This window comes from Melospiza melodia, chromosome 1 (assembly GCF_035770615.1).
Source record: "Melospiza melodia melodia isolate bMelMel2 chromosome 1, bMelMel2.pri, whole genome shotgun sequence".
In the NCBI taxonomy this organism is placed as follows: Eukaryota; Metazoa; Chordata; class Aves; order Passeriformes; family Passerellidae; genus Melospiza; species Melospiza melodia.
Genome location: NC_086194.1, coordinates 102,158,309 through 102,170,891, shown reverse-complemented (window position 1 = coordinate 102,170,891; position 12,583 = coordinate 102,158,309).

Sequence of the window (12,583 nt, the reverse complement as noted above, 5' to 3'; positions counted from 1 at the left end):
TAAAACATCTTTTTTCATGCACTGAACAAAAGCACAGCTAGTACTTAAAACACAGTATTAAAAACTTATGAAGGGAAGAAGCCAGTTTTGCAGCCAGCTTACTCACTTGGATCGAAGAACCCTCCTGTCTCCAGCTCAGACCTTTCCTAAGCCCTTCCTCAGAAGTCTGCTAGCACAGACCAATAGATACCTTCACATTTCTCAAGAAGATGGGTTCCAGATCTAGCTAACCTAGCTCAGTTTGTGATGTCCTTGTGTGTCCCATTCCCTTCCTTCTCAATCTTAATTAATTAAGGTTAAGAATTTTAGGGAAACACATGGGTGCAGGTCATGGACTGGTTCCTGCAGCTCCCAGTCCTACCCATTCTGTCATTTTTCATGTGTAAGTTGGATCAGAAGTGGACTTCTCCTACAAGAGCAGCACAGTCAGAGGAAAGGGAATGCACACAGACTGCACAGAGGAGCACCCAGCAGGAGAGATCTGCCATCAAGTGAGGCATGTTTTGCTTTTGCACCCTAAACTTGTAGATATCTGTCCTCTTTCCACAGCTGTCCTCTACTCATCCTTTAGGTTAAAAGTTTAGCACTTCATTTTCACTGATCCCCTCATTATGCATTACTCATAGTAGTTTTAATCTGTGGGTATTGTTCAGACTAGGTTTATTTTTCTCTTCCAGTATTTCACTATTTGTGTATGCGTCATCTAATGTAGGGGTTGCAGTGGTAATTGCTACCCTTCTGTGGAAATGCTCAGTAATCACTGCATAAACCTTGCATAACATCCAGAAAACAGCTTAGACTTGGCTCCAAGCTGCCTTAATTTACATATCCAAGTGTGTTTTTGTAAAGCTAAACTAAATGTGTGTTTATCAGAGAAGTCATACACTCAAAACTACGATGGCCTCTTTTCCACATAAAGGTTGCCTGTAGAAGGGAGCTGGAATTTACTACCAGGATGTCAGCTATTGTCAAGCAGAAGCCCTTCTGCCCAGAAACACACAATAATCCCATTCCCAAATGTAAATCAGCCTTGGGCAAGATCCTGCCCACGTTGCATAACCAGTTATATCCACCAGGACAAAATGCACAAACAAAACCGAAACCCAACACAAAAAGAAATCCAGACGAAAAAAATATCCAACAATTATTTCCCCTAGGGTGACTCAGGTCTTGTGCCCATCTATCATCTCAGTAGGTGTTTTGGTGATTACAGCTATAATACACAGCAAAAAAGAGGCCAAACAGCAAGACAGAAAAAAATTGCTGATGGCATACAATTGTAAATTATTTAATTCAATTAATCACTTAAAAATTATGATGATCCAAGTCATTTGAACAGAGCAAGCAGTATTAAGGATCAAAACCTGCATCACAGTTAGATAGTACCTCATCATGCCAAATGTATCCACAAGAACTATTTACAAAGAGGATTTAATAATTAGTTGACAATAATAATGTCCACTAGATTGAATAAAATCAATAGCAAGATATGCAAACACATTGTTTTTGTGGTCTTTGTGGTTTTTTTCTGAAAAAAAATTAGTAAGAAAATGACAATAAATGAGCTATAGTTCCCTCCAGGCAAAAAAACCCTGGTTGTAAGAGCAGCACACAAGTAGAACCTTAATTAAAAACTTGAAAGGCAAATATTATCCAAATAATAAAAAAAAAAATCTATATATAAATAAATAAATATGTAGAGAATGTGACAGTATCACAAGAAAGGGAAAAGCCCATAAAGGGCAGCACTAAGAACAGGAGAATTAAAAGAGAAAGTGCACCGAGTATACAATTTTACTCACTATAAAATTGAGATGAAAGAAGAAAATTTAAAGATCCCTTGGTTTTCACTATTGTCTTAAATTAACACAGGCTGAAGAAATACTTTCTGAAGTAACTGTATAACATAACTTTAAAAAAAAAATCACAAAGCTTTCACAGAGGAAAAAAATTGAAGAACATATTTCAGAAAGTTATTGGTACTGAAATGCTTAATAACAAATCTACTCACAGCAGATTTGTATTTCTGGAGGTACATAAAATGGGACTAAAGCAAAACTGAAAGCAACTAGACTCCAGAATTGTGTCTTCTCTGCTTTCCACTCAGTTGACACCCAATCTCCAAGGCATCTAAACACTACGTGCACTTCAGCCTCTGATCTCAAATCCAGGAAGAGTAACTGCATATCCAGAAGTGTCCCAGGTCTGTGCAGCAGCCTTCCCACACCAGCTGTGTTGTTGGTGCATCATTCATGCCACAGCTTGAACAAGTTCAGACAGTGGGAGTTCCACACCACTCCAGTTTACTAGGCAATAGTGTGATTACTGTCTCAGAGTATGCTAAAACCACCACCACCCTGGGAATGCAACTGCAGCTCTCTGCCTAGCTTGAGGATTTTTATATTGATTTTTGTGTTAAGCAGGCCTCAGAGAGAACACAGAATTGACCTGGAAGCAAGGACAGAAAGACCGTGCGTTCCCTAGCTGAACTGCAAGCATGGAATTCACCTCCTAATGCAGGTGTGTGGGTCAAGCAGGGGCACAGCCAGAGGGCTCCAGACAGCAACTCACTCATCCTACAGCAGACAGGTCAGTCACATGAATCACTCTCATTCCATCACTGACTGTGCCAGAGTTTCAACACCAAACTGGAATTAACACCCACTTGCTGGCACCTAAAGTCCCACCTTTACCAGGTAATCTACTGCAGATTAATTGCCCCTTGATTCACTCACTCACATCCAGAAAAGGCCACCTTCCTTGTACCCTGGTAGAGATGCAACCGAAGGGAAGAACTTTCTTATCCAAGACTTGTGTGGCAACAAGTGCACATCAATATCAGACAAGAAATAAGGTTATGATCCCTTTCAACAAGTAATGTAGCAGCACCACAAGTTTTCCCTATTCTGAAAAAGTATCCCCACTTCTTTATTAAGAAAATACACACCAGTTGTTTAAGTAATTTCAGGGATGAGGACAAAACTGAAATCCTAGGCATCCTGTTCTCAATTTCACTGAAAGAAGAGCTGAGAAGTGCACTGTACTTGTCCAGCATGAACAGATCTAGAGGTTATTTGGCAAAAAGAAGCAGCTGTACCTGAATCAGCTCTCACTTTTATCTGAAAAATAAAATCCTGAAGAAAGGTTAACTAAGAGTACAGACAGTAGCACTGAGCAAAAATAGTTCTGGGAGAGGCTGTTTCACAAACTTCTACATAGTCTATCCAGAAAGAAAGCATAAAGTGGTACCATGATTACTTCTAAGGTAAGGAAGATGACAACACAGAGGTTTAGTTGATTCCATGTCTATACAGGACTCTCACAGTTCAGACAGAAATGCTGACTTTTTGGAGAAGCTGTACAAGTTATTTTGAATGAAGTTGATAAAGCTGAGTGACAAGTAGGGGCTTTTATCTATTTATCTATTTTTATGTCTTTATATAGTACATATTATATCAATATTTACTTTTTTCCTGAATAAAATAAAATCTGTTGTTCTATCCTAGATAGAGAACTTGCAACAAAAAATGCTGTCAGAAATTTCAGAATAAGACAGTCATGCAGGTACTATTAGTTAATAACAACAGTTTTCTGGATGCATTATGGGAGAAACATATTGTCTGGAAAACTGGAAGAGTGATCCAGACTGGTAGACATGAAGGATCTGCCATCAACCAGCTGTAGGAAGAGGTTGCAGGAAAGGTGAGGGGAAGGAGATAATTGCTTGAAGGATGAGAAGCCAGAGAGTCCACTGCAACCACAAGCTGGCATTTAAAAACTGCTGTCTGAGAAGACAATGCCTTATAGAAAGAATTGCCAGGCCATTAGCAAAAGTCCACAACCTTTTATAGAACAGTTTGACAAGATGCTGGCAGGAAAGGAAACAGACAGGAACTGACACAGAATTTATAGTGTAAGGCTGCAAGAGTTAAGAGATGCCAAGGAGCAATCTATCTGAGGTGAGCTGGCAAGAGCACATGATGCCCACCTAGTGAGCTTCAGCACATCCCAATCCTGGCATAAGATAATTTAGTCCACAAATAGTTACCACTTCTGGAGATGCCCAGAACCTTTACTTGTACCTGTTAGCATGGGCAGAGGTAAAAGCACATTGTACCAGACAATCAACATTCTACAGAAAGTGAGAGCCCACTGCAGAATCGTCCTGGCACAGAATGGCAATCTATTTTGCAACTCCGGTGGGAAGTTTCTGTTCCACCCTTTGCTATTAATGGACAAAGTCATCAGCCTTGCTGCAGACAACATTGTTACCTTTTCATTTGTGTGCATTGCCCTTAAACCCTAGTGAAAGAGAAAAATAGGACAGATAGCAAACCAAAAGGCTTCTTTGGTCTTTCTCAACCCAGCTTTGATATAGAAATGCAGTGTTGCATATCTCCAAACTTTTTTAGAATATTTTAGATTAAAAAAAATGTAGGACTTTGTCCTGATACTAAAGACATAGAATACAACATTTGTATGACATTTGCCATGCAACAAAGAAGGCTGATTTGAGGCAGGGACTACCAAAACTTGAAGGGATGGCATTAAGGGCTATCATCAAAACAGAAGAGTGTATTGTTTAGCGTGACAAATCAGATTCCAGTCCTGTCACCTATTAACAATATTTTTTGTAACTTTCCAGTAGATGTTTTAGGTGATTTGTGCCTTTCCATATGCAGAACATTAATGTACATACAGAAAGTTCCTTCCTCCTCATTGCAGATATTCAATCTCTGTCCTGGACTAGAGGCAGCAAATTCCTTCAGTACCCAGAGAGAAAAACATAGAGAAACAGGAGTTCTACAGGAGAAATAAGGAGTTACCTGCCAGAATACAAACAAGCAAGCAAACCCAACCCCACCCACAGTCAGCATTAGTCACAGAATGCACTACTTGATATTTTTAAAATCAGTTACTGGACTGCAATTCTGAAACACAGAGTAATTTAAACATATTAATATTTACAAAATATAACACAGGTTTTTATGTAATGTTATTCCCTTGCTTTATGCACTTATTATCTAAGAATATGTCACACTACACAGTTTTGCCCAAACATGTGATGAAGATTCCTCCCACATACCCATTTACTGGGGCAGAATGAACTTGTGGAGGAATGTTAACTTTGATTTTTATAGAAATAAAATCACAGTCTAAATCTATCTTTTCCAAGTATTAATAAACTTTATCACTACACAGAACTGCAGTATAAAAATGATGAACCAGTATCTTTTTAATTTGAAACACTTCATTGTGAACCATAATTACTGATCAGCCTCATGAACAATGCAATGTCACATTCAGTGGCCCTCACAGACTCAGCTAGATAATAGATGTTCATATTTTCATGTTGGGCTAAAATAAGTAAAAAAATGTCCCATGACAACACAATAGAAGCTGATCCTTTCTTAGTCTTAAGCTAATAATTTCTTGGAAATGCCAAGGAAGCCTGCCTAGTACATGAAATAGCTTGCAAAGCACTACCATATGCTCCTAAAGTTAGTAAATTCAAGTTTGACCACTTATTTTCAAATTCTGTATGGTACTAGAAAGAACTTACTTTTCCTCATTTAGGCAAATCTTTTTTTAGAAAGTTTAAAGAAACAGAAAAAGCATTGTTGAAATTAATCCATAAATAAGTCAAGACGTGAACCTGTGAAGATTTTTTTAAGAATGGAAAGACAGACAAATCAGGAATAGCAGAAGACAGAATTCTGCACATTCACACACAACACAGCTCAGGCACAGAGCGACATTGGTCAGGGCCATGAAGGCCCATCAGTGCCCTCAGGGCCCTGGCCCATGCCAGGTGTACAGGGAAGCAGAGAAATGCAACCTGAAACTCTCAGCATTCTACACAAAAATTATGTTTCTGGACTGTGGCTGAATCCTTTTTTGCTTGGCTCAAAGAGAGTGACCACAATACTTGGAGACACTCTCCCCTCAGCTTCTTAACTCTTCTAATTTATAGGTTCTGCTATTTATCTTCTTGTACAACTACTGTTCCACCAGTGCATGTGGCAGATACACAATCTGGATGGAGCTCTTGGAGAATTGAGGAAAATCAACAAATCTGAATCGGTTCTCAAAATGAACCAGAGACATGTTTAGACTACAAACTATACAGGGCTAAGATAGTATCTTAATCGATAAACATATTTTTGCTATGGAAAAATGCATAGTGTATTTACAGGAATAAAAACATAAATACAAAGCAGCATTACAATGACAGTCATAGATAAAAAAAATCTGAAAAATAAATAAATTACATTGTTAGGCAAAACAGTCACTCTGCACATTGAAAAGATTTCAAAAGGGTTGGCATGTACTGCCTCCATTAAGGCACTGATAAATAACCATTCAAAAAATTCAAGAGTCCTAGATTTTATTTACATGGCAGAGTTTACAGATGACTTGCATAAAATAAATACTTCTATTCACTCTTCCTTCTGTCCTTCTTCCCTCTGACCCAGGAACTTCTAAAGATATGAATGTCTGTTCAAAGGCAGAATGAGCCTCTCTGGTTTCTGAATACTCAAGCAGTAAATAATCACATCATACTTAAGAGCACAGAATGGTAAGCTATTGTTATGATAATGGTGGATACCTCTGAAATAAGTGAAATTTGTACTGTAAGAGCAGGTTTTAAGCTGATACATGTTTACTTAGCCAATCTTCTACTCAATCCAGACTTAAATGCTTTATGTGTGTCCCATCAAAAGGTCACTTAAATCTTTTAAATATGTATTATGATAATATTTAAATGTTATAAATCCTAGTGCACCAAAATTTTCACTTTTTTCAAAATAAATAAAAAATAAATTTTGTGATACTTTATATGATTGCTTGACAGTTAATTATGAGAGAAATTCAAGTGAATTTCTAAAAGATTAAAGTCTGGGAAAAAGTTTTCCAAGAAATTATGAGGAGTCATACGAAATAACACAAAAAATAGTTGTTTTTCCCTGACAATTCAGTGTTTTACAGGTGAGGCAGGCCTCCCCTATGCCAGGTTTTTTCTTCTTTGTTTTAATTTTCCTTACGGAGTTCTGCTATTTGAAACACACAAAAGCATGCCAGATTTTTAAATTATAATTGAAGATGCATCAGGCTAGTTCCTACTGCAACAATGTCAGTCACTAAAAGCATGGAAGATATTTCAAAATGAACCCCAAATCATTCAGGATTGATTAAACCTGATTAATGTGATAACCTGAACTTTAGGAAAGTTCATGGAGGGGTGTTGAGCCACAGTTCTCTGCTGAACCTGAAAATGAGATACTGACTTCCATGGCAAAGGGGAAGAATACTGTCACCGTGTTTCCAAGTGAACAGCATGCTCTACTGGCTAGCTCAGCATAGTATAGCCACAGCCCTGATTGCTCTTTTCCCTGTGTCCTAACTATTGGAAAGGCTGTAATTAAGCCTAACCTCTGAAAGAGTGAAATGAAGTCCCCTCCATCCTCCTTTCCCTGTGTGTGTCCATAAGGAAGAGCTCTGTTTCAGTCTCACATACCATGACCAAAAATATGGGTTTTTATTTTTAAAAATAAAAAGCTATTCTCTACAGCCAAGTCAACTCAAACATGGCAGAACTAGGGAGCTTTAGTTTGTATCTCCATACATAATCAAGCTGTGGAATGAAGGTGTTAGCAAAATCAAATACTTCATGCAGCAATAACTGCAGAAGTCTTTTCCAAGATTAAAAGTGTTGCATATAACATGCAGATTTACATTAAAATGCCTGAAAAATATAATTTCCTTATTAGCTCATAGTACAAGGAAGGTTGAAAGGGGGCTAATGTGACTTTTTCACTGCTTCCTACTCAAGAGATCTGAAAAGAAGGTCTCATGTAAGAGGTTTGTGGGAACCAAAGCAAATCTGTCACAGTCACAGATATAAACATTTTACAAGTGTCTGCACTTTTCTTGTGAGCTTCAGTCTCCTGTTCTTTCTCAGATTTCAACTCCTCTGTCGATCCAGGCTATCTGTTTTAGGATCTATGGGTCACCCCAGCAGAAGTCCCTATGTTATGTAACCTGACATTGCCTTCAGCAGCCAGTGTGTCACACAAGAGGCAGATGGACAAACTGGCTCATTTTTGCAGTGTTGCCTGAAAAATACAAAGCAGCAAATAAAACCTACAGCTCCCAGTTTGTATTCACAATATCTGCAGTCTGATTTTTCACCGGAAAAATTAGATTAGCTTTCGTAGAGACCCAGAAAAAGAACTTCAGTAAATAGTCCATTCCTCTGCCATTACAAAAACAAACCAAAACAAAAATCGCAAAAGAACCAAAAACCCCCAAACAAACCAACAAGAAAAAAACAGAAGAGAATCTGACCAGCCTGTTTTCAGATACACAGTGAGAGGTAGCTCCAGAGCCCCACTAGACAATCTTTCCATGCCCTCAGTGCCCTTATCATTAAAAAAAATTACTAATTACATTTAATCTTAATTTTCCTTACTGAAATTTAGGCCCATTTGTACCTTTTCCAAAGACAGTAAACAGCTCTTCTTCATTATTAATAACCAAAAAAAAGAGTTATATCATGAGTTCATTATTCAAGATAGGAAATAACTGACATATGGCAGCAGAAATGAGAAATTTTTAATAAAACATAAAGAAAAAAAGATATTATCCATGTTAACCACTCAGCTTTAGAAGAGGCTATATTAGTAGCATAGAAATTCAGCATTAAAGAGAGATGAAATAGCCCAGCTAAATTAAATATTCTCCGGCTGTTCACTTTGGATAAATTTAATGTAAAATACTTAAAAACCTGGCTGAAGTACAACAATTAAATTACTATCTCTAAGAGCTCATGGAAAACCAAAGTATCGAGGAAAAAAAACCCATAGCACATATCTTTACAAAGAGGGTAAGGAAAGATTTGGGGAACTTTTGATTAAGATAAATTCCTAGAGAAATGTTAGAATAAAAAATATTGTAAGTGCAAAGACAGCACAAAAAATAAATCATTGCTAGGACAGGTTTCTTCTATGAGTAAGTCAAATGAAATCAAGGTAATGTGCATCTTTAGCAGAATGTTATGCCCTGTGAATAGTGGAAATTCAATGGAATTTATAAATTATAAGGATTTTGGCAGGATCTCATGTGGAATTTTCACAAGGATATGAAGCAACAAAGATCAAAAATCTGCAAAGGACGTGAAACTGATAGTCACAGTGCTGCTACATCTAGTCTTGTTAGCAAGACTCCACATTTATCTGCTCAGTATTGTTGGAGATTTTCATTAATCATCTAAATAATGCAAGAGAAAGTCTATTGTTACTAAATTCAAAGACGTCAGCAAGCTGGGTTGTAGGAATGAATGAATTCAGAAGGATCTTAAGATATATCTGTCCAGTAGTGATTAATACCCTATGGTGCAGTGCAAATCCTGGGATGGCAAACCTCAGTATAAGCATCCTTATTATGCTAATCTTAGAAGTATTTAGTGCGTTACAAGAGTGCTAAGTGGAAACTGAAATATTTAAAGTCATGTTTGTTTCTGTTTCCTACAAACTACACTGGCAGGAGGAAAGTACAACAATACAAAAACACACAAGATTTATGTTGCATTTCAGGCTGTTTCCAAAGTTACTGGGTAAAGCTGTCATGCTCTGATGTAATATACTGGTCTAATCAACAAAAATAAGGATAAAACAGAAATACAAGGTCACAGCAAGCACTTAGAAATGGATTTAAGTCAGGCTTAAGGATACAACTCATTGTTGTTCACCGTTAGAAGTCTACTGAACGCAAAATTACATCTGAGACAGCTGCCTAGGGCAACTTTACAGCCAATAAGCAGACACAGGCACATCAAAGTAGAGTTTATCTCATCCCAGGATACACACCTGACCATGAGTCATACCCTAGCACTGGACTCTTCTCTCCTTAAATCATAAGGGAGACTGCACAACTAGCTCTGAAGTTAAACAGGGCAGAAGACTGCAAAACTAGAAACCTGAAGTTAAAGAACAACTGTCTTGTCCTCAGTATTTAGGCAGAAGCTCCAAATCATCTGTGTTGTCAGAAGAGCATCAGAGTGGTGACACAGTTCTGGGGTTTTTTTTTAATCCAGGTTACTGCAAAACAAATTAGGAGCTCAGGCTGCTGATTTCAGCCTAGATATCTGTTGCCAGTTAGGTGGATGCAGGTAATGAGGAGTCATAATTGCACCTTAATAACTCCGAGCTCATTTTTTTCCCAAGTGCACAATTTACATCCTGGCCCTCTGAGCTTTCTGTGGTTTCTGCAATTACTGACACTGATTTCTGTGCTGCTTTTGGATGAAATTCCCTCTTTGATCCCCTTCTGCCATAGCTCACTTGTCTATCAGATGGTTTGGGAGAGGGCAACATTGTCATGGCTCAAACTCTCCCACCAAGATTAGGCTTGCCTTTGATTTCAGTAGCACTGAAATTTCCTTCACACAGGTTTTGGGCATGGATGAACATCAGGTGTGATGTTCAGCATTGTACAGAGAGAGAGAGACCTCAATAAAAAGGAGTCTTCTTCCCAAGTTCCTCTCTAACATACATTTTCAGTAGAGACAAACTGTTGGATGATTATTGTCACCAAATAAAAAAAATTATATATTTAACTATTAAACTGGGTAATTAAATCATTCAACAGCACCTTAGGGTGGATCAGAATAAACCAGCTGGCACCTGTTCTTCAGAAAGGTGCCTTCTCATATTAAGCCCATTTGCTACTGATACCCACTTTTGAGCACAGCTATCAAATACAGCTCAACACTGTGTACCCAGAGGTAAACCTAGCTAGTTCTTCCAAGTAGGTGGTTTGGGGAATATCAGTGGTTGCTTTTCACCAATTTGTAGGTGAGACAAGACAACACTGTATTTCAGAGGTAGTTTTATACAAATCCCTTTAATTCCATACAATAGCTATTCCAATTCTCATTGACTTCAAGACCACAAAAATCCACAACAGTAACTTTAGAGACAAAATAAAACATACCACATTATCTTTTCTCCTACTTCATTTATGGGCTAAAGAACTGAGGACAACTGTGGCTGTAAATATAACTCATAAAACACTACCCTTTGATAAAAAGGTTTATTGAAACCTTTGTGAAATACAGGTGAAGCTTTGTTGTTGCTACCTTATTGTAGTGCATATTTCTAGAGTCCCATACTCTTGTTATGAAATTCTTAAAGTCCATACCTTCTAGCTGGTTTTCTAGCATGCTGCTCCTCTCTGCTGTGCAGTTCCTCATGGCTTCACAGGGGCTCCTTCTGGGCTCTCGACCCACCCCCTTTTATCCCAGTGGCCTTCATGAGCTACAGCTGCTACCCAACCAAGGACCCCGCAGCTGTAGCTCATCCAGAGCAACAGGACCCACCTATTCAATACATAGGACTCTCACTACATTTCCCCCTTTTTCTATTACTAACAGATGTATTCAAATACAATATAGATATTCAAGTACAATGTATTCATTTCCTTTACAATACATGTTTTACCCCACGACTCAAAGGCCTCAAACACCGCACAAGTACAATACACACATTCCCCCATGGCTCAAAGCTCATGTACAACACACACAGCTTCTTGACTCAAGGGCCATAATCCAACACAGCTCCTTGAGATTCAATAGCTATGTTCTTTCTGCAGTTCTAGGCTGCCTTTTCTTCCACAGCTCTTCAGGCTGCTACAGCTCTCAGGCTGTCCTTATTTTCCACAGCTCTTCAGGCTACATACCTCCATCACCACAGCTCTTCAGGCTGCTACAGCTCTAAGGCTGTCCTATTTTCCACAGCTCTTCAGGCTGCATACCTCCATCACGTTGGGGTCACCAATTATTGTATTATATTTCATATTTCTCATATTTCTAGAGTCCCATCTTAAAGTCCATACCTTCTTGGCTGGTTTTCTACCATGCAGGTCCTCTCTGCTGTGCAGTTCCTCATGGCTTCACAGGGGCTCCTCCTGGGCTCTGGACCCACCCCCTTTTATCTCCATTATCTTTGCAAGCCACAGCTGCTGCCCAACCAAGGACTTCACAGCTTTGGCTCATTTGGAATAACTCAGACCCACATATCCAATACATAGGACTCTCACTACAAAGCTTCACCATTTTTTCCTGATTGTAAAGGCAAACTGAGTGACTTTGAAAAGGATTATGAACCTAGCTTTACAAACCATACAAACAACAGCATAGTAAGTTATAGGACAGCAAGTAGGGTACAGAACAGCAGCCCTTGAAATATCCGGGAATGGTTTCTGAGAATGAGAAGATGGGGCTGTGCAATACTGGGGCCATAGCTCCAGCTCTGGCTATTGTATATATCTTCTTTGGCAGCAGAGGTTTTGATTTTCATGGGGGACATTACTTTTAGATTACATCTCTTTGATTTAATTTTTTCATGCATTTTTCTAACAATATATACTACTTATGAACATTTCAACTTTAGATTTCTTTTTTTCCTCACAGCAGCCCATTCTTCTCAGAGGCATGAATTTCTGAAGATCAGGTAAACCCCCAATATCAACACTTTCTGCACCTAGGGAAAGAAAAATCTAGTCATGTCACCAGATACTGCTA